This window comes from Pithys albifrons, chromosome 5, assembly GCF_047495875.1.
Source record: "Pithys albifrons albifrons isolate INPA30051 chromosome 5, PitAlb_v1, whole genome shotgun sequence".
NCBI lineage: Eukaryota > Metazoa > Chordata > Aves > Passeriformes > Thamnophilidae > Pithys > Pithys albifrons.
This window is the reverse complement of record NC_092462.1, coordinates 62,375,753-62,399,669: the sequence shown is the minus strand read 5'-3', so window position 1 is coordinate 62,399,669 and position 23,917 is coordinate 62,375,753. Positions and strand designations below refer to the sequence as shown.

At 38.1% G+C, this 23,917-nt stretch overlaps 1 protein-coding gene across 1 annotated transcript in view; it reads right to left on the bottom strand.

The window, feature by feature from the left end:
* SLC2A9 (solute carrier family 2 member 9) overlaps positions 1–23,018 on the bottom strand; it is a 122,347-nt gene extending 99,329 nt beyond the window's left edge. The window contains exons 1-3 of the mRNA XM_071556795.1: positions 22,948–23,018; positions 21,588–21,730; positions 2,877–2,961 (exon numbers count right to left, since the gene is read on the bottom strand). The gene's annotated coding sequence lies outside the window, so the exon portion shown is untranslated. The remainder of the gene's footprint in view (positions 1–2,876; positions 2,962–21,587; positions 21,731–22,947) is intronic.
* Positions 23,019–23,917: the final 899 nt, after the last annotated feature.

Below are 23,917 nucleotides of genomic sequence, written 5' to 3'. Positions count from 1 at the left end.
ACCCTCGTTTCACTTTTTGAACATATTCCACTGGACTGTAGCAAAAAGAATGTTACCATATCCAGAACAGACATTCTACATCACGCAAAACAAAAATAAATCTGGACTGAGAAGGAAGTAGAAATCATTGAAAGCCTGTACTAATTTGTCAATGTTATTGTTGCATTTTTTAGACTTGTGTGCAGGGGAGACTAATTACATAATTAAAGCAAGCAGAAACTTGATCTTCAGATTGCAATGTTTGAAAAAATCTAAGGAAGTGAAGATCCACTTAGGGGAATGAAAGGCTGAGATTTGCTCTGCTTCTGCTGTTAAACATTCACTGAAAAATTTTGATAAATAGTGTGGAAAAGTGTATTCCTTCCCCCTGAAGTTCATATTGCTACTAGAAGGTAAATTGCTTAACTTGTTGATCTAGAAATATTAATTCATTATTTGGTCTTTGTCATTGCACATTAGATTTGTTTGCTCCATAGCTTATATAGTTAGTCAGGAGATGACCCACAAATCAGGAAAGGCTCATTGATAGGCCAGGGGGCATCTTCCATTTCAGCTAGTTTGCTTACTTACTTATCCAGCAGTTTGTTTAGCAATGTATAGGTTGAGTTCACTGGTAGGACATGCAGTCCAGTTGAGTCCTATGAATTGTTAGCCTTGGCAAGGATGGCTCAGCAGTTCACAGAAAAGGAACATTATGACTGGCACAGCAAAATTACTTGAGAGAGGTATAAATAAACCTATTATAATCCAGTTTTGGTTCTGAACTTCTACTGAACATTCAACTTCCATTTCCTGACTTACAGTCAGGAAAAACAAAAGCTGTTGGAAAGCTGTCGTGTTCCCAAAAGGCAAATATGCAAAGGGAGCAGTTCAGACTCAGATTTTAAATAGCCATATTTGTTAAGTTATGAAGAAATAACTAAGGAGTTGGCCATCTCAGAAAAGCTGAGTTAAAAGACAGAGTTTTTTTCAAAATACTAAAACAAAATGAAACCAAACTAAGAAATGTATGAGACCTGGACTCAATCAACTATTGTTCAGTCTGAGTGTTAGGCATTGTTTGGGCCAGTAGCCAGTTAAGGCCCATTTGCAATCTTGATCTCATGAATGTGAAGCTATACGAAGGCCCTGGTCTCCCCACCCAAAGCACAATATAAACAAGTTTTATCTGTAATATGAAAGATTCTACTGTCAAAATTTCTTCATAGTGGCCATACACAACTCCCTATCTGTCTCCAAAGTGAAAAATTATATGACCTCTAGAAAAAGATAATATTTGTGTCAATATTGTACTACTATGGACAGCAAAAATGTGGAAGTGGGAAGAACAGTCTCCAGCTGACAAAATTAATTTATAATTATAAACTAGCACAACCTCTCAGGGAGGGAAGGGGGCTGCACTCCTCAGGGTACACCTCTTGCAGGTGTAGTACAAAAAAGTTTGGTTTCTTTTAAAAGAAGGAAGAGGAATCACTGAAGAGCCAACACCACAGTAGGGTGTGAATTGCAAAGCTTTGAAAAATGCTTTGGTGTAAAAATAACCAAAAGAGACTCAGTAAGTCCTATTGGTCCATAATAGACTGGCATCTAATAATTTTTGCCTTTGGGAAAGTAAACTGCCCAACTTGACTATTTCTTTGTTTGCTATGCTTTGTATTGGAAATAAGTACATGTTTCAAAAGACCTTTTATTTTATTTCATTTTTATTCAACACTAAACCTCTAGTAAAAGAGGATGGAGGACAAAAGTTTTGGATCTCACTCTTACCTTGTAGCTTGTGTGCTATCTTTTTTCTATTCAACTATAGCCAAAATGGCCATATTAATATGGCTGAGCACTTGTGCCTTTCAAAAAAGATGTCCTTGCACCGTGACAGACTTAAGCTGAGGACTTCTCTGTGTTTCAAGTTAGGTGTTTCTGTCACCAGACCATGGGGTGTACTGCAGTGAATGTGCGCCTCTCCCTGGTACTAAAAATCACACACACACATGCACACAGAAGAAATCCAGCACTGATAAATCAAAAGATTAGTTAGAGCATCCAATGTGAAGATGCATTTAATGTTTCGGTGTCCCCTGAATCAGTAAAAGTTTATGTATTAGATCCTGATAAGTGACATAACTACCTGTTTAAAATACGTTTACTGGAAATCTATTGAGAACTGAAGGGATTATTTTCTTCTCAACTTTCTTCTTGATTAGTTTTGTTAACGTAGATCTATCCTTATGCAAGTGAAACTGCACAAGTAAATTCTTCTTGTACAGTTTATGGAAAATATCTAACAATCCCAGTATTAAAGTACTACTGATGGAGTCATGTGGGCCATAACTTTAATTTGACACAGAGCATTCCTATAGTACTGAACAAAAGTTAATCTCAAATACTGTAGACACCTCAGCTCCCAGAAATACCTGCTTTGGTAAATAATCAGTTGACATAGTGGATAAAGTTATATATGTCTCCTTTTCCCCCTGTATCTGTAGTCCTAAAGTGTCTTTACAAGATGACAAATTAATTTATCTGGATTTCAATATTTCATACAAGTCACAATCTGATGCCTTATATTGAGAGGGAAAAATATTAATTTCTATTTCAATGTGAAATGTTTTGCTGTGGATTGTAGTGGGGTTTTTTGTGGATTTCCTTCTATAATTTGTCAGAAAAATTTGTTATTTTCTATAGAAATTTATTAACCAGCAGAAGATTTCAGAATTAATGAATGCTTATATAGAAGCTGAGTACTTGACTAGCATGGGGTACTTCACTACATGGGGTCATACCAAGATAAATCTATTCCTCCCTCCCCAAGTCAGCCCCTTGAGAACACTGCCAAATTTTCTGCAAAGTATCAAGTCCAGGTTCGAGTCACTACTCACCACTTATCTGAAATATTCTTCACTTCCAGTGATGTTCAGTGCAGTTCAGAAGCAGCCCTCTTCAGAACTGCTACAGCAGTCTTCTCTGAAATAGGACCAGTTAAATTATTGAATCAAATGTAAAGCCAAGTTTAACTCTTTTATACCTTTTCAGAAGTAATAAATAATTAACAGTAAAAACAAAAATAGTATGATGTTTCAACTGGAATTCATGCTATGTATCTTTTCTACCCAATAGAAAACAAACTGCCTTGTATGGCTACAATACCATACAAGAGGTCTTTGTTTCAGATGCTACAAACCATGAAAAAGCTTTACTTCCCATATTTGAACCATTAGACTTTTGAATTCCAATTGCCTAAGGCTACTGCTTGCATACACATACTTTTACCTGATTACAAGTGACCAGGTGGAGGAACACCCACAGCATTCCTTGTGCTGTAAATGGCTTTTTACAGTAATGTGTTAGACCAGTATTGAGTGTGTGAGATGACTCCTTGTCATCCTTATAAAAGGAATGACCTTTTTATAATATTTTGAAAGGCTGGGAGAGAACATACTGTACAGTAGTTAACCCTTCAATAGTTCATAAAAAAGATTACTTTGTCTTTCCTCTGGTTTTGTGCCACAGAGGAGCTCTATAGCAGTGTTAGTTTAAAAACTGATTGAAATATGGATCAGGACAAGGGTGTTGCAGTCCTGATTTTGCTTTTGATATTAGTTCCTCACATCTCAAAGTTAAGCAGAGATGTGTGTTCTGAAAAGGTGCTCTCTGCTTTGACTTTTTGCTGCTGGTGCACATATTGCTTTCTTTGAAAATCCCATTAACATTTCCTCAAGGACCTTGATAACTAATTTAGTTGGATTATTTCTAAACTTGCAGATGCTAAGCTATTCAAGATGTATTAGGTAAAGAGGCAGCTGTACAGATGTGAGTTGGCTGAAACTGTAAATTCTGACTGGGATTTGAAGTAACCTTTTACTTTTAGGGAAAGGGGATTATTGAGCATGTGGTGCTTGGTTTGTATTTCAGCTACGATTGTTCTGGCAGCTCCTACGGATCACTTTTGACCCTGTTACATAAACCTTGGTGAGGTTCTCAAAAGGTATTACCATCAGATTTACTTCAGCTAAACATAGGCATCCTTCTCCACTTACAAGGTGCTAATCAATGAAAACACCATCTTTGAGGGACAGAAAAGAATTTCTCTTTAAGATCCTCTAGCATATTTTATCTAAAAGTTTCATTAGACTAGAAATCAATATCTTGTAATGAACAGGAAAAAAAAAAAAGACTTGTATATTAGCTTTCTGTAACATGCTGGTTATAAGGAAGTAGGAGACTCATTCTCTGGAATGAGAGTGAGGGAACAGACAAGTGAATTTCAAATAAATCTTATATCTAAGATACAAGTGACAAATGATACCTTCCAGACCTATATACATTTAATTTCCATCTTAATTACATTTTAACTGAAATCTTTATGACTTTTAAATTAATTCAGTGTTATTAGGTTTGACAATTAAAACCAAGATGCACTATTTCTTAGTAACATCTGTCATTTGTGGACAGAATTTGTTGCTTAGTGTGTCCCATGATTAGCATAAGGACAGAAAAATAAGCAATACAAGACTACAATATAAAACAAGTTTTACAAGTTATGTAAGCTTTGGGAAGACATGCATGTTCAAAAAGCATGATTTCAATGATCGTTGAAGAGCAGCTCATTCTGTGATAGAGCTAATATTTACAAACTAAACAATGATCCAGGTTTTTCCAAGGTTTAGATTCAGGTTTATAAGTTTGGCCTGTATCATCCTGAGCAAGAGTACAAACAGACCACCTTGAGGACAACTCATGACCAAGAAATAACATACCAAATAATACAAACAAAACAAGAAATTATTTGTTAGACATGGCACATGAAAGAAATTATAAACAGAAAAGAAAAAAAATAGAATTTTTACAAGCAAGCCTAAGTTAAAATTTCATCAAGCGAATATTCATACAGCAGTTTGTGAAATTTTAATTTCATGTTCACGATGAATATTTTCATTGTTATTACAAAGCTGGAAACTCAAAGACATAGAGACAATGTGATAATCAGAGAGTATACAGAGTCTGGACCTATACGTCAAATGCTCTTCACATGTAAAGATGTAGTTGGTTTGTAACATGCAGATAGGCCCCTTTGGAAATGCAGGCTCAAACTGGCAAGCCAAACTGATGCTTAGATTTTGGGTCTATAAAAATGTCCTGACCTAGCAGAGCAGTAGTATACAGTTTAGTTTTAAACATAATTCCATAGGAAAATTAAGTATCTGCATAAATATTTTGCCAGTGAACATGAAAACATTTAGCTTCTCACTTGGTCAAACCCCCAGAACTGGAATTTGGTGTCTTTTCATGGCTACGCACCCTCATATCAAGTTCCTGCACTGCTAAAACCATAGTTTTGAGAGAAAAGCCAGGAACTGACCATTTTTATTTAGTAGTCTTTTTAGCTTAAAAACCTTGATGTTCCAAATACTTAGCCATCAGTCAAGGAGGTCAAACATATCTGAGGGGAACAGAACAAGAATGTTGAATATTTTCAAGTAGTTTTGGCTGATTATTACATAAGAGTCTCTTGGATGAGCTACAGCAGAGTATTTCCCATCTCTTGTGTAAGAAAAAGTGGTTAATAATTACCCTCTGCTGTGTTGGCCATTAGTGTTGTTTTAACCACTTTCTCCCATGTATACATGCAAGTCTGGTATGTCCTCATTTACGAAAAATCTTATGAGCCATGAAGTTAATGTTTTCATTGTGTTAGGGTTATTTCCAACATTAAATTCCATGTACATTAAAACTAGTTAAATCTTTGTGAAATTATTTCCAGTGAAGTCAGCCTAGCATCCACCTACCATTTAGTAAATATTGAATTAAATATTGACAAGTGAAAGCTTTTATGTTGTAAGGTCATGCCTTGAGGTAAGACCAGAGCTGTTCCTGTGTACGTTTATTCCAGGTGGAAAGGAAACACCCTTAAAGTAAAATGTGTTTTAAAGAAGAATGATGCCCCAAAATGAAGCCCTTCTAGGGTGGGAATTTTGGGCTCAATCCAGAAGGCCGAGTGCCCAGTATCTGTTTCCTTTAGTTGAACTTGAAGAATACATTCAAAATTTACAAGACCACTCTATTTGAGCAGCTTCTATTGTCTTTTATTAATGTTGTAAGCCAGGACACTGGTTCTCAAAAGAGTACTAAGGGCTTGAGCCTTCCTCTTCTCTTCAGGCAGCTGCAAAACCTGCTTCCAGCAGGTAGATACACCCTAACAGATGGATTATTTACACAATTCTTTCCCATTGTCTCATTACAGGCATCAAGAACAGGCAGGCAATTTCTCCCAAAAGTTTTTCCAGCCAGTGGTCCTATTACACTCAGGAATTTTTTACTACTTCTCTTGAAATCTTCAGGGTAGAACCAGTGATCTTTTTGAAAGATCACTTAAATTGCTAACCCTCCAGGTGAAGATCTATGTACTCACTCATCCTCGTCAATATAATGATACCTTTGAGCCTTAGACATCACTCTTGACCTCTGTGGAGGGAGAAGAAGCAAAATGCCTTAGCATGCATTGCACTCTCAGCTAGTCTCTAGCTTCCTAAAAACTAGACTTGCAAGGCTCTCATCCCCTGGGAGCAGTGAGCACTGCTCTTGCCCAGAGTACACACATTCCTTGCAAGGCTGGATGTGCCTAAAAAGGATGCAGAGGAGGCCCAGAGTAGAAATATACACTCATGTTACTTTCTTATGAAATCTGGTCCTAGGAATCAAGCTAGGAAAATAAACTTTGCCAAACTTTACCCTATCCAACCTGTCCAGACATTTTGAATAGTCCCAATCCCAGCTTCACCTCAAGCCACCAAGTCCTTTTAGCTGTAGGTTTACGTTTGATGTTTCATTTTTTCTTCAGCTAGGAACTAAAAATAATCAGAAATATTTGTGTAACAGATTGTTCTCTCCACATATTCATGTAACCTGGCAAACAGCAACTCACCATTTATTCTCTTGAAGGCTAACAGGTATTATTGAGGTATTCTCTCTAAAAGCACAGATAGATAATGAAATGTAAGAATTTGTTTTAATACGTCACTACCTTAATTCACATAATTAAAGTTTCATATATAAATATGATAAAATTCTGTATGTTGTGAAAATGTGTATTTTTCTCTCACTTTGAGGAACTGGAGAATGAAAGAAAAAATGAATGGATAGGTCCTTCCACCTCTCTCAATGTTTATCTGTGATTTCTAGGGACAATTAAATGTCTTTTGTTGTAGTTTTACAAACAGTACCAAAAATGCTTTGTCAAAATCAGTAGGTTTCAATTACATGAGTGTAAATATGCAAAACTCCCTTACATTTCCAAGGGTTATGAAACACTGGAAAGGCTGATGGCTGAAATACCTGCTTTGCATTTCAAAAGATATTGGGATCAAAGTCTGTTAGTTTATCACCATTTTCAGTATTTCTTGGTGTCAGGGACCTGAGCACACAGCTTGTCCTGGGCTCAGGGCCAGTTCAGAGGGGGAGTGAAGGCATCCTGCTGTGGGAAGAGCCTTCTGAAAAGTGGGGGCTCCCATCCACCTTCACTCAGGAAAGCACGTTAAGGGAACATTACCGTTGCCTTTAGTACAGATAAAACTGATCCAGATCTTTACACTGACCATCAGGCCTGATTTTGCAGCTCAAACTCAGACCTGTCTTGTCACCGTGGACTTGTGTGTTGATGACAGGGCTGTTTCTGACCCTCACTTGCTGTCTTCAATTCACATCTGAACTCCCAATGTGCTCATCACCAGGTGATGCAGATCAGGATTTCTGGCCAAACATGACCACTGCTACCACATGTCTGGCAGTCAAAGAAAAAAATAACCAAAAGAATAGAATCTAACATGCATAAAAGGCACTATTATATAGTAAATAAAAATAAATAAACCCCAAAGGCCTTGGAGGTGCAGGTGACTTGTCATAACCCACTCCCTACCTGGGTGAAACCATCAGCCTTAGGGAGAGCAGGAATGGGTAAGCAAAATGCTAGGGAGAGGAGCAGGGTCTGAGCAGCATGTGTGCAGCACTGCCAATTGCATTGCTATTCTCTGTTTCCCTGTATATCAGTACTAGTAAGAAGAGTATTAAAAATCAAATTACAGAAACAGACTCACAGTTAACAGTAAATTCTTAGTAGATCTGAAGCGTGTTTCCTCTTTGACAATAAACAGTATTTTGAGCAGGGTTTCTGTTCCATGTTTTTCTACTCTGGAAACTAGAGTAATTTGTACTGTGATCTCCAGAAATGGAGGTAGAACACACTACAAGAGTTAGTACTAATATTTATATTTGTCAAAAGCAGAATTCTCTCAGCTGGTTAGCACTAGTAACAGCAAAAGCAATTCTGCCTAAAAGAAGATCATCTTTGCTTCAGTTACAGTCAAATTATAAAACACTTTTTCTTCAGTAAACTTCATTGACAATCTTTGCTTAGGATGGTAAGTAATACCTTTTAATCTCCTAATTATACAGGTGATAGATAGATGATTCATAGAAATGATTATGTAAGCGGAACCGCATATTCTAGTAAAACTATAGAAATTAAGTTAATTTCACTATGGTTTCAAGTGAATAAGGTCTCTTTCTGCTCATTTTATGGAATAAAAGGGCATTGACAGAAATCCATCATTTTGAATCCAGACTTTTCTTAGTGAGAGAAAGAAGAGAACCAAGGCAGCGATCATCCCCCTGCAGTCAGCACTGGTGAGGCTGCACCTTGAATGCTGTGGTCAGTTCTGAGTCTCTCCAAGAAAGATGTTGAGGTGCTGAAGCATGTCCAGAGAAGGGCAGCAAAGCTCGTGAAAGGGCTGAAGCTCCTCTTTTGAGTTGCTGCTGAGGGATCTGGGATTGTTTAGCCAGTAGAAAAAGAGGCTCAGGTGGGGACCTCTACAACTACCTGAACGGAGAATGTAGTCAGGTGGGGCTTGGTCTCTTTTCACAGATAACAAGTGATAGGACAAGGAGAAATGGCCTCAAGTTGCATGAGGAAGTTTAGATTGGATGTTAGGAAAAATTTCTTCACTGAAAGGGTTGTCAAGCACTGGAACAGGCTGTCTAGGGAAGTGATAGGGTCACCATCATTGGAGCTATTTAAAAGACATGTAGATGCAGCATTTAGGGACATGGTTTAGTAATGGACTTGGCAGTGCTGGGTTGATGGTTGAACTCAATGATCTTAAAGGTCTTTTCCAACCTAAATCATTCTGTGAGTCTATGATAGCCTACCCTGTTACTGCACAAGCTTCCAAGACAGATGTATGTGCAGTTTCTCAGGTAACGTAAAATCACCAAGGTATAAATCTGCATAATGTTCCATGATAACCTAATATCTTCTGTTTGGGTTGCTACTGACAGTTACTGTGTGCAGCCTTTTCTGCTATGTTTATGCTCAAGCATCTCCCATTGTAATAACCTTTTGGACTCTTCAGTCTTAAGTACTGGCTTTAAAGTACGGTTGGAGTTGGCCTCTGCCCACTCTTGCTGTTAAAGGTTTGAAAATTGAGCAAGGTGTTGTAATCTCATGGTGTAAACTAGTATATGAAAGCAAGAACATTGACATGATATAAAGCAGATCACTAACAGTGAGTTTGCCCCTAGTTTTATTGCCAATTACATGAACAGGATGTGATAGTGACCAAAATTATATCAAAGTGCATGACTCATGCCATATATGTTTAAAAAATCCTGTAATGTCACAAAGGTATTGCATTCCACTTTGCTTCTCATTTGAGGGGCATTACCTTCATGCTAAGCCTTACATTGTTAATTAATAAAACATTAACCTGAAAACAGAAACAGGAGTCTACAGGTAGTACACCCTAAGCCATTGGAAGAATGTTCAAAATTGTCATCTTATTCCCCAAGTGATTATTGAACTAATTTGTAATTGCATAGCAGACTTTTTGTATAGATCCACACACCTTCATTTATGATTGTAGTGAATATCGAGATTTTAAGTACTTTGTGTGACTCTGTCTGTAAAAGGTAATTCAATGTTTCAGACCAATATAAGAAGCAAGAGTACTCTGTCTAAGCACACAAGCAAGTTATGCAAGTGCTAAACCACAGTGCTAAACTGGATCTTGGTCATATAGTCAAATTTAGCTACTTCTGTGTAAAATTAATTCCATTAAATGATAAAGCAATGTGCAATACCACCATTATCTGGGGATTGTATTGCTCTATCTATATTTTTTTATTTAGTTATTTTAAAATGGAGGGCAGATGGGAGGAAAACCTTTTCATTATAGTGTACTGTGGACATTTAAATCTAGAGCTGATTTCAGAGAGCTGTAGAAAGCCATTTTGTGCTTTAGGTGACAGATAAAACTAATTGCTCATACATGCATATTGATGTAGAAAAAACCTTAATACATATACAGTAATAGACTTGTAGGTAGATTTTTTTTTAATATCTTGAAACTATTGTGGATAGTTCTAGAAAGCTGGCAGCTGAGTTCTCTGGGGTAGACAAAACAAGGAAAGTGTTAAAATTAATCTTAATAAAAGAGTCCTTACCTTGGTACTGATCCAGCTGTGGCCAGCAGTACATTCTATAATGGACCTTTCCTCTCACAACAGGCACTGAAGACAGAAATGATTAATGCTACTGTTGAGACTAAGTATATTAAGGACTCCCTAGCTTAGGAAGGAGATGTGCCCTTTCCCCCAAGTTGTCCTTTGCTTAAAGAACTTTTGCAAGGTACTGATGAGTACACAGTCTCACTTCAATAGAATTTGCCAGGGCTCTATTTGGTCTAGACCTATAGTCACATCTTATCACAGAATCACAGAATATGCTGAACTGGAAGGGATCCATAAGGATCATCAAGTCCAACCCTTAGCCTTGCACAGGATCATCCCCAAGAGTCACACCATGTGCCTGAGATTATCATCCAAATGCTTCTTGCACTCTGTCAGGCTTGTTGCTGTGACCATTTCCCTGGGGATCCCGTTCCAGTGCCCAACCATCCTCTGGAGGAAGAACCTTTTTCTAATATCCAACCTCAACCTTCCCTGACGCAATCTCAGGCCTTTCTCTCAGATCCTGTCACCGGTCACCACAGAGAAGAGATCAGTGCTTGCCCCTCCTCTTCCCCTCATGAGGAAGTTGCAATGAGGTCTCCCCTCAGTCTCCTCTTCTCCAGACTGAACAGAACAAGTGCCCTCAACCGCTCCTCATACGGCTTCCCCTCAAGGTCTTTCATCATCTTCGTTGCCCTCCTTTGAACATTCTCTAACAGCTTAATATCTTTCTCACATTGCAGTGATGAAAACGACACATAATATTCAAGCTGAGGCTGTACCAGTGCAGAGCAGAGCAGAACAATACTCTCCCTCAACTGGTTGATTGGTTATTGTCCTGCTCTGCTCTGTAGTGTCGTGGCCTCACTTTGAATACTGTGTGCAGTTTTGGGCACCATAATATAAGAAAGATATTGAGCTCTTAGTGTTCAAAAGGGGGCAACAAAGATGGAGAAGGGCTCAAGGGGAACCATATGAGGAGTGGCTGAGGTTACAATATGTCTGAGTGGCTATTCAAGGATGCAAATAAGCAAGTTTACCAGTCCAGATTCTGGTTGTTGGTTTCTTAGCAAGCACAGTATGTCTTTGGATCCACTTTCCAAACTTCTGTGTCATTTCTCCAATTTATTCATTTTTTTGTTGCAACACCCTATAGCAATGAGTTCAACAGGATCCATACATCAGGTTGTCAGTTTTAACTTTTCTGATGACTTGTCTGTAATGTCCTTAAGTCTTGTGTTGTGAGACATCAGCCATATCCTTCCAAGGTGAAGTAGTGGTGGTTTACTCACACATTTGTACATTAACTGCTTGGTTCCCTGGGCACACTCCTGTTGTGCTACAGTAAGCAATGATGTCTCACAGGCTGTATCTCTATTAGTCACTAAAGTGGTTCTCATTTTCCTAAACTTTACAAGACATCCAGTTTATATGCTCCAAGGTTGGTCTGCCTCACAAGACAGAACATGTCTTGGTTACTGAAATTCAAACAAGAACACGCTGTGGTTCTACCATAATGTTCCCATTGTGTCCAAGGAATCTCCCTTCATCTAATGCTGTAACAAGCAACCTCATCCCTAGGTTTCTCCACTGCCAGTAGTGGTTTGGTGTGTTTATTTTAAAGAGGAATTGCTCTGGACAGGAAATGTCTGTTTTGGTAAAATTTTCCTTTTTTTTTTTCCCATGAACTTCTGCAGTGGTGCCAGAAACTGCTGCAAGAGATCACTCAGAGCAGAGGCAAAACTGAGCTGGAGCTAGATGCTCCAGGGCAGGGAGAAGCAGTGCCAGCAAAGGGGAGTTATCAACAAAATGGAGCACTACAGCCTACAGAGGCAGCCTGTACAATGTAAATACTCTCTTAGAGCAAGAGGCTGAGAGTGGGAAGTGAAGAGCAGAGGCAATCAATCACATCTTGAACAAGACTGGAGTACTGTTGGACTACTCTGAGTTATTATTTTGCCTTTGGGCCAATTTTTTTTTTTTTGCACTTTTTTCATCCTCTGAAGGTCCTTGCTATAAACTTTGTTGTTTACTTCTATTTTAGAAAGGGTTTAATCAAAATTCTCTCCCCTTCACTCACATCTTATTTGATGATTTCTTGTGCTGCTTCTACTTCAGTTGTGATACAACAGATATGTAATATCTCTGGAGGAGAGTGGTCCAACAGTTTCTGGCTATCCCTAAAGTACTGAAAAGGATATATTGCAATTATGTAAAAATATAGATATTCTTGTATTTGTCTGGTTTTTGTGGTTGAGGATTACAACCCATCAGAATGCTAAATATCACAAGTGTCTGGCATACCTGCTCCCTTTTCCCTTGTTCAACCCCTCTCCAAGAGGAATATGTGCACATTAGGCTTTCAGGGTGGTTTTTGTTCACTGACATTGCACAGCAAAGGTTTGTGCACATCATAAATGTCAGGTGTACTCCAGAGCCCTACAAACTTCTACAATCCCATTACTCACTAATCTCACTATGGAGTGGCACAGGGAAAATCAATCTATGGGCAAACTTATTAACCTTTTCCATTTCATTTATTTTATAAATGAAAACTAGAATGGATTCTCAATTACTGGGACTGAATCTGGTCTGAAATAAGAGCTCTGCCACGCAAGTAACTTTAGCAGCAGAAACAGATATGTCCAATAAGAACTTCTGAGAGCTTTTAGCAATATGTGTAGTAAAGTGCTTCTCTGATCTTATGCACATTTTCTCTTCTTCTTCCCACCCTTCTGACAGTTAAATAGTGAACATAAAACTCTCCAGTCTGATATATAACAATGAGGTCTGCTCAATAGACAGTTAAATCTAAAATTGCTCATGGATGTTCCATAGCACGTCACATATAAATTACTGAGATGAAGACAACATATGAATCCTATCCCTGAAAGAATCTTCTGTGCGGCATTTAAGCTTCAGACTAAACAGTGTAAAAAGCATAACATGGTGTTCTCCAGAAACACTGTGAGCAAATATCCACCCAGTAGTTTAACAACTGATTATCACCAAATGGTATGACATTTAAACAGAACCATTACTGTTTTATCAGCTGCATGAAACAAGCCTATAATCTGCAAGTAAACATGATAATAATGCCACTGAATTCAGTTTTTCCAACTTTGTACTCAAGATCTTAATAGACGCAGAGAGAAGAGCCACTGCAGAAGAGGGGAACACCATGAATTTTTCTAAACTGAAACTCATGATAGTGTTTCCTTAGTTAGTACAGACCTTGTTTGTTATTTCCCTTTCTTCCCTTACAGTGAACAAATGAATGGTCACATGGAGTTAATAAAAGCTGGAAACTTGCCTGATTGTTTCATTAGACTGCGAAAGCATAACCCAGGGAAGCAGGAACAGTAAAAAACTAACTTGTGTAATTACTGTTGCAAAAGAGGCATGCAGCTTTCAGCCAGCCTGTAAGGAGCAGCCCTCTGGTGTGCCAGAGTAAGATAGACACTTTCAATGCAGTCACTCTTATCCTTACATGAAATCTTACTGTCTCCAAGGAAGAAAAATTATGATATACCATAGTAACTTTTCTCTCCCCAGTACTTGCCACCATAGCTGCATTGGATGGTCACATAAGCTGTACAAAATAGACGTATATGCTATTTTCATGGATACTCTGAATATATCTAACTCCTTGAAATAACAGTTGAGTGCTGGAGTCAGCCCTAGCTTGTTATGCTCTCAACAATCCTCAAGGCAGCAAGGTAGGATAAAAGCTATATTCTGTAGATCTAAGAGAATTTTCACTTTCTCTCCAAACAGAAATTTGGAAAATTTTTTGATCTTCTCCATTCACTCTCCTGTGGTGGTTCTTTTAATACTGTGATTTCCTGTTTCACTCCTTGCATGGTTTGGTGAAAGCATGAAATTCATTCCTGAAGCTCCTTAGGTTGCTGACCCCATCTTGCCTTTGGTCATATTTCTGCAAGACCAGAACACAGTGTTTTCTGAGGCTCAGTTCTGCCCCATGGCCCCTACATCCTTGTGGCTTGATTTGTCAATTCATCATTTTGATTATTATTTTTTTCCCTCCAAGTGCAAAATGCTACTGTAGCATCCTGCTGTCTGCAATTATCGCAGCTTCAATTTTGCTTGAAACCCTAATGTTAACTCCTTTCTCTGTGTATTAGTAATTTAGAACTAATTCCAGTAGGAATGAATACCTAATGTGCTGTTCCTCATGTCTTTAAGAGGACATAACCTTATACTTACTCTTCACCCCAAAATCCACAGCTGTAGATACAAATAGCCAAAGACTGTTTACTACACCAGGCCCTATGGCATGCAGACCTCATTAAGTGACTTCTGTCCTGATTTACATCAGATGCTTAAAGTCTAGTATTCTTTGTGGGATAAGATACACCAAGAACAAGATAATCTCTTAAATCAGAGGTTAGATTGCAGCACCTTTACATGCACATCTTTGTTCTGACTCATGCCCATAAACATAGTTCCACAGAAGCCACAGCCCTCTCTGGCTACATCAAAATTTGTTTGTGCCTTATTTGTCAATCTCTGTCAGATAATAGATTTTTGAGATAGCAGATTACATATAATATTATTCCTTGGATCTATAGTTTTGTTGTGGTAAGCTGTATGTGAAAATGAATATGGAGAAGACTTACTGCTTTGGAACACTGACCATCAAAATCTATTCTAATTCCCTGTTTCCTTTAACATGAAATTATTTGAACCACTGATAAATAGCTGTTCTACTCAAGATATCAAGGACATACTTGGAGATCAAAGTGAGGGAGCTTGTAGATATGAGCAATGAAAGGTGTAATGTGACAGCTTCAAGTAACTGTAGAGACTGAGAAGACCACCTCACAAATTTTGCCTAAATGTGGCTTAACTTCTTTATTCAAAAATCCAAGGAGGGAGGAATCTGTCTGAGACTTTGTTTCGAGTTGCCCTCTTCTCTACATGTTCTTTCATGTTTGGAGGGATTGCCTTGAAATACTGACAGCTCAAGAGGCAAAACATTTTTTAAACTACAGTTTCTCTTCTTCAAGGTTACTGTTAAGTAGTTTAGCATAAAATGAAATGACTCTTTTTCTGAAGCAGCGTAGAATGACTCCAAACCCCTTGGCCAAGTCTAATAGTTGATACTGCTCTCTTCAGAGTTTCCTGGCTCTGTGTTATGATCTTGTTCTATCTGCTTCATTTGCTCTAGACCTCAAATAGGTTATTTTTTAATCCTTTTGAAAAACAAAATCCAAAAGACTTGTACATTAATAGCTTCCTATTACAGAATCTGAAGGGGCTTTTCAGCTGGAAATCCAGATATTTTCCAATTTTACCTACTTGCTCTTCCTTTTAAAATTAAATTAAAAGTATAGTTGTTGTATGGCCACAAAAAAGAAAAACCCAAAAAAACAAACCAAAAAACCACCCACACAAAACAAAACAAAAATCCAACCTTGCCAGTTTGTAAACTGAGAGGCAGTAATAAAATAATGGAACAGTAATAAACATTTCTTCTTCAAAATCTGTGGTACACCTCAAAATCCTTACACAATTAGAGCAGGCTGAATTGACTACTCCCTTGTTAAACAAATATCTGCTATTTTTCCTTCTATCCATTATCTGTGCTGTTTGTTCATAAAATTTCTTCCTAGTAAAAGTCTGGTAAGAGCCAAAAGCTTGATTTGCACCTCCACTATAACACCCAATTTAGGAATGAGGAACAACTTCTGCCTGCTAAGCCAAAGCTGTGAGAGAGCTGTGGCCCTTGGTAGGATTCCTTTATTGCAGTGCAGTGGTGAAGAGAAAGATAACCCCTTGCTCTACTACTCTTTTTTTTTTTTTTCTTTCTCATTCATGGACTAGTTTTGTCTGACTTAAAAGCCAGAAGTAGAGATGAACTCTCTTTAAGTAGTTTAGGTTATAGCCTAGCAGTACAAATAAGGAGTTAATTTCTATTTCTTATCAGCCACTGTTTTCACTATGGAGGATTAATCTTCAGTGCTTTGATGTACCTATACATACATAAAAATTATGGAACTTATAATTTGACTTTTTGTTACTATAACATGAGAATCAATGGGAAAAATACATCCATGAGACACAGAGAGATAAATAAGGTGGTTTGTGTCTGATGCTGGATAGGGCAGACTATCCTATACTTCAGCATAGTGCTATTTAGAAGGTTTAGGGTTTGGAAAACACAACCCACACCAACACCACCACCACACATCCCCAAGATCATGAGAACTGAGAAGCAAATTTTTTTTTATCCCTTTTTTTTTTGTCCATACAGTCACCTTCTTTCTTCTCCTGTTGCCTTGCCCCCTCAGCACTATACTGAGCAATACAGAGCAAAGTTAATTTTTAGGCTGAGGAAAAAACCTCTTCCTCATTGTGAGGAGTAAAGAAGAGGAGGAATGAGGAATATGAGGTTGGCAAGACTAGGACAGAGGCTTATAGGGAGAGAATCAATTCTGTCTGAACCAGAAGCATGGGAAGAATCAGATCTTGTTGCTTAATGAATAAACAGGGCTTCATTCACACCCGAGCATCAGCTGGCTCCCCTGTGCCCTGACAGTGGTACTGAACAAGTCAGGCCAACTGTTGTGGATATTTGAGACTAAAGGAAACATTTGGATTTCGTACACATTTTGATTCATCCTCTTATATTACTGTTAAATAGTCTACCAATACGAGTGGGAAGTACTTACTCTCAGACTATGGTTGCCTAAATTCCAGATTTGCAGCCTTAGAGTTTTGAACTCCATGTATTAATGAATGTGGATTTGTTGTCTCTTCCAAATAAAATGTTTTGGGGATTTAGCCATAATGTGGCAGCCCAAAACACTGAGGACAACTGATAATTTCTGAACAAAACCACAGAAACAAAATTCAAAGCAAGCAGATAAGCAAGTCTACAATGTCACCTCTGGTATTTCCAGGTATTGCCTCCTGCCTCTGAGAATAGATGATCCAAAAGTTGCTTATAGGAAGAAAGCATTTTATAGCTGTTGGGTTTTGCTCCCCTTAAAAATCTTCAAGTGAAAATTTGCTCGAAATCAGTTCACACCAAAAGTTATTAAAAAGAGTTGGGAGTTTTTTCTCTGATGTGCTTGACAGACTTGAGACAGTCTGTACTTTATTTGTCTTTCACACTGTGAGCCTAAGCAAAGGTGCTTTCAGTGATTTGCTCTCTTCTACCTAAGGACTCAAAGAGATAACAGATAAAGAGATACAAGATCACAACCTTAACTTAAACCTGCAGTACTTGTTAGTATTTTTCAGGACAATAGCTTAAACTTTTAGCCCCTGAAATGCCTCACCATAAGTAACATATGTGAGACAGAATTAGGTTCCTTGACCAAGTAAGGAATATCTTAATTTATTTTATTAAGAAGGATATGGTGGAAGGATTTCCCAGCTCTACTTTCCTGCCTTCCAGTTTAGAAAATATCCCTCACAGTTTTAAAAATCCCATAAGATCAAGTGAAGAGATTCCCATTAACTTACATAAATACTTGATCATCCCTCTTAAGTACAAACAAGCAAGGACAAAAGTCCCCATCTATCTGTTTCAAGTTTCCACACACATTACTACACATTCTAAGAAACCACCACACCTTTTCTTTAAATCTTACTATTGTAAGATTATTTACTTGTATATTGGTTAGAATATTTATGTCAGACCCCAAATTTACAACTCAGAATTTGTGCCAAGGAGCTGAAGTTCCCCATGACTTTTTGTTTCCTTTCTATAATGAGCACTTTACTGCGATTGAAGACAGAAACAATTTGCAATAAAGCCACCTCCCAAGTCAGCATATGATTAACCTATACTTTCAGCAGTTAAAGAAAGCTTTATTGAATTTTTTTCCCTCCAAGAAATGTCATAGTCACAGAGCAATGCCTTCATAAGATAAAAGCTGTGGCATTAAATGCAGACTCCTCTCAGTCAGAAGTTTCCCCATAAAAACAAACCTTTTGTTGATCAGCAAAGAGAGGAGTGGTTCTTGGGCATCCTCTGCTGTGCTGGCACTCAAGAGAAAAGATGAGGAAGTGAAGAAGGTTTTCCTTCCCTTCCAGTCAGCAGAAAGGGCTCTGGACAGTTCTAGTAAAGACAGCCAACTGCTATGTCCTCAAGCTGAATTCCTGTCAGTGTGTGGCTGACAGAGGCCATAGCGAGGTGTGCTTGCAGTCCCAGTGGGCAAAGAAACTGCTGGGTCTTGCTCTGTCCCTCTTGTATACAGTAACCAAATACATCATGAAACACACCTCTTTGTGCCACAAGAAAACCCTTCCTATGTCCTGCATATTCACTTTCTGCATTGAGGTGGTAATTACTTAGCCTTAAGCTTCTCAAGAGGGAAGAAGCTGAATAGTATGTAAGGAACAAAGTCAACTAACGGATGAAAAAGCATACAGCAGATAAGCTAATCTCTTTGCTTAATATTATGCAATTAATTGTACTAGAATAAAGTTGAAAGAAGAAAGATCAGTGAGGTAAGTCTTCAGAGAAACATGCATTTATTTGTTTTGTTTCATATGTTTTTGTGTCAGACAATCTGTTTTACTGCAAAAAAGGCCTCAGGAAAAGAATAACACCTTAGAAGTCTTTTGATCTTAGAAAATAAAGCACAGTTTCTTAAATTAGACATTAATATACTAGTGAGGAATTACTCTTCATTGAAATATCCAGTTCTGTACTTGCTGTTTTTCTTTGAACTTACCTTATGTAGCTTTCTGAAGAACACACAAGCTGACTATTTAAAGAATAGGTACATCTAAGAAATCCTGTAGTTTACAGCTTGGCTCACATGGATGGTAAAAAGTTAAGTAAATTTGAAGCTGACTCCAGAGTCTAGTTGTTTCTTTCAGAACTCTTTTCAAATCAGTATCTTGCCCTGCCTGAACTCTACTGAAAGTCAGCTTTGGGCTCACAACTATCACAGCAACTTCCTCAGACTCAGCACTATCCAGCTGAACTGACGACACACTGCTTGAACAAATCGAACACTGATACAGAACAAACCGAACAAACTGTTGTATTTATATTATTACCTCACTTAAGGGTCTAAGCGTGCTTTCTCTAACATCTGCCAGACCTTCTGGCTTGGGTCCAGGAGACTGTAATAGCAGTGCCAGTAACACTTATGGGTGATACACCCTTTTTCCCAAAGACCCATTATCACTGATATTAAATATTTACACAGTAGTGACTACAAAGCCCAGGTTTGGCATTCTCCTTCACTATGTAGTTGACAAAGAGCTTCTTGGTACCGTGTACATATTATCTTCTTGGATGAATAAGATAATATGAGAAAAACAAACAGAAGAAGAAAGGGCAAGTCCCAGTTAGTCATGCAATACACTTGCATCTCATCCTGCTGGGACCTTCTGACCACCACAGTACAAGATCATTCCGAAACATCAATGAGGTATTTCAGGAAGTACTGAACTTTTGCACTAGTCTTCAAGACTATGGCTGAGCCAGAAAGAGTTTGCTGAGGAGTTTATGTCTCAGGACTATGCAAATGCTTAAAAGAAAAGCATATACCATGGACAGTGAATAACAGCATGCTGCCGAGTTTGTCTCCTATAACCATGCCATTACTCACTGCTTTGGAGATTTACAGCTCAGAAACCTGCTATGAGGATGATACCAGCAGCCATTCTTTGTGGGAACAGACTAACACCCACTGCCTGTTTGGTTTTCCACTAAAAACTTAGGCCACTTCTGTTTCCAGCATTGCCACTATGATCATCTACAACCATGTAGGAAGTGGGAAACTTTGTTTCAGTCCATTTCTCTAGTTCCATTTCTCTAGTTCCTATAAAGATCAGGCTCAGGAACTGCTTCTGATAAAGTGGTACCCAGTGTGCAGCAATGAAGATGGGGTTCACTTGGGAAAAAATTGTAGCCAAGAATAAGTCGGACGCTGTGGCATAGATGTGTGTGGCACTCCAGTGCAGAGCCAGGTTCGCAGTCTAGGAGACACTCTCACCAAACAACCATTAGAAAGGCTGTGGTTGGTGTGATTTTTGCAGAGTGATACAATCCTAATCCCTTCAGCCATTCAAGAGCATCCAACAGCCTGTGTCTCGGGGTGAGCAAGTCTTTGAGTGAAGAGATCATGTAGCCTCCAGCTACATGTACATGCCTGCCTTTTTTTGTCAGGTGTGGTCCTAGCTGCTGCCTTAGGTCAGGCAATAAGTAGACCTGCTCAGAGAGCTTCTCAGTGTGCTCAGCGCAGATTCCTAGTTGAGAATATTCCTGCCACTTTAACCTAAACTAAGCACTATGGCTACTGCAGAAACAGCAGACATCTGCATAATTGCCTACTGTGTTTAGGGCTGTCCAGTTTATAAAACTGAGTTTAAAATCAAATTAATCCAATTTGGCTGGACTTTTAAAAGGCGTTTTTTGACTCTTCCAATTCCATCCAAGTCCTGTGTTGAATTTAACCTAATATGCTAAATAAGCTCCCATAAAATCCTGTAAATCTGCAGTTACAAAGTGATCATTATTCCAACCCGGACCCAGATTAAAGGAGATTAGAGTGGAGAGTCTCCAAACTGGCTCAGAGACAAGAGTCAGTGCTAAGTACAGCAGCCCAGTGTCCAAAGTGCTACATTCAGGGAAGGGCACAGCACGAAACCAGAACTGAGACCTCACTAGTCACACTGGGCTGGGGGTTTGTACCAACTCACTGTGCCAGTGCAGGAGTCTCACCACTCTGTTCCTGTACTCACTGCAGAAGTAGCTGCAGATTAGAAAAAACAGTCTGTGGACTGACTGAACTGAAATAAGTCTTAAGGAGTTTTCCTATTGAAACAACAATGTGGTGAAAATGTTGAGCTAACAGGGTAAGGATCAAGGTCTGCTAAACCCTCACGGGGTTTTCTCCTGAAAGGACATGGGCCATAGGTAACAAAAATATCAAGTATTCAACCCAGTGATTAATCTCTGATCTCAAGAGACAGCATGCTGGTTTATGTGATGATTCCTTTACCAGAATTACTTCTCTGTGGAACTGTACAAGAACTTAATCCAGAGAACAAAACTCTGATGAAATAATGGGAGAAATTTCATGGACTTCAATACTCACTCAAGTCTATTTGTAGTCCAGTCACATGCCCTTATTTTCCACAGTGAATCTTTTCCTTTATGTATCTAAATCTCATGCTGAACCAGAACAAGCCATACTTAATCCTGAAGTGGAGAAGAAGGTGTAGGAGATAAGCAAAAACCCTGAAAGGTAAGTAAAACCCAAACTTGTTTTCAGTGTATAACACTTATGTTTTGAACAACTGAAGACATAACCTTTAAAATTAACTTGACTTTTTTTTAAAAAAACATATTAATTATGCACAAATACTTATTTGAAATTGCAAAAAACACAAGCTATATCCATTATTTCATAATGCAACATTTATGTAACAGATATTTCTGCTCCTTTCTATCAGTGTTTGCATTATTTGTTGTTTTATTCTACTTCATTGTAATATTATCTACCCTTAAAAGAGAGTTTAGTCTGGCATGAGAAATTCCATTCTAACAGCTCTCTCTCATCCTACTGAGCACATACTAATGTGAGACGAAGCACTACTAGATTAGACTATGCTAATAAATATGTTCCATTGTGCATGCTGTAATGAACTAAGGTTCTGTGAAATAAAAATATGCTTCTGGGATTCTATGCTAAATGTTAAGGTTTATTCCTAAACAAATTGTGGTTAATTATCTGTCTCAAAGGATGGAGTTTCAGAGTTCTTATTGCTAATTCAAACAACCATAGTGTCAGTTATTCAGCCATACTAGTAATTAGAAAGATATCCAAAGGAAAAGATCCTTCCTAGAAGTTGTGCAGGTGCTGTTGCCAGGTCAAGGAACATGAACGTTTTATAGTTTTAAGATGTGTTATAATAAAAATTTGCAAATAAGTAAGTAAGTAAAAGTGCACCATTGCTTAGCTTTTATATATATAAACTCTCTCTATATATAAACTCTACCCTGAGTTATTTGAGCAGAATAATGGATATGAAGATAGACATACAAACTGAAGAAAGACCTGGAATCTGATGTGTGCCAAGATAATAGTAGTAGATATGGTAAAAAAAAAAAAAGAAAAGAAAAAAGAGAACATCCCATAAATGAAGCACTTGCTTGAAATACAAGACAAAAATATATTTATGGAGACATCCAAGTGATTATAAGAAGGCAGTTTCAGTCAGGTCGTAAGGAGTCTGGTCATACAAGCTTTAAAGAGATCACAACGTATTCAGCATATATATAATGCATTTATATACAGTGAAGAGGGCACAAACCACCCCTGTTCCCCCCTGCACAAATATACTCTTCTCTTAGCATACCAGTTCAGAATACCCCAAGTCAATATCCCAGTTTGTAAAGTACATAAATATATGGGTAAAAATCATGCTTTTTAGTAGATACATTCTCCTACTTACGAAGGTCTTAATTCAGGCTGAAATTTCTTCTCTTGCTCATTCTTCCAACCAATCTTCAGCTCTTCCTCTTCTCCACTGCCAACTCTCTTTTATACTGCTTGTCCTAGGAGTGTTAGTCCATCCTTAATTCAGATAAACTGACTAATTAAGCAAAGCTGTTCAGCTGCATTCCTCTGCTCAAGTGTTCCTGGAAGGGGAAGAACTCTTAACCCCTCTCTAAGAGAAAGATTCATACTTTGTGACAGTTGGGCAAAATGGAACAATTTCCTTGAGCACTTTGCTATGAATATTGCTCTTGGGAAAAAAAAATCTTATTAATTATATTCAATCTGAAGAAAAAAACCAACAGAATATTTCGCCTTTTATTCAGTATTTCAAAAGTTCTCTGATTTTAAATAATGCAAAATTAGGCAAAAAAACACCCATAAAATATGGTTTGTGATTTTTTTTAGAAACATAAGCTAATCCTGATTTCTTTCATAATACCTCTTGTATTTACGCATTAGTCTAGGGTAGGGATTTAGCTACTCTGAGATACAAATACAGATCTTTAAACTCACTCAACCTAGGGAAATTCCCAAGTTAGATTCTCAAAAAATATTTTCAACTCTGAGATCTTTTCAATAATTTGTTCATTTAATTCTTTAGTACTCAAAGAGATTCCTATATGAACAAGCATTGGTCTTAAAGAGTGATTAGAGAAGAAAGATAATGGCACCCTTGGCAGTAAGTCAAGGGACAGGATAATTGATGATGACTTGGCATTTACAATGATGCCTCTGCAATACCCTGTCAAGATCAGGGTCCCCTGGGAGAGAGATGTGCAAATGGATGGGGTCTCAGAAGCTTCTCAGGCTGTTGGAGCATCCAGTATAGAAGTAGAGTGTGAGGGAGTTCAGTCTGTAGAAGTGGAGCCTTAGGAGTGAATTTAGTTACCGCCTTCCACTTTACAAGGTAAGGGGAGAGGAGA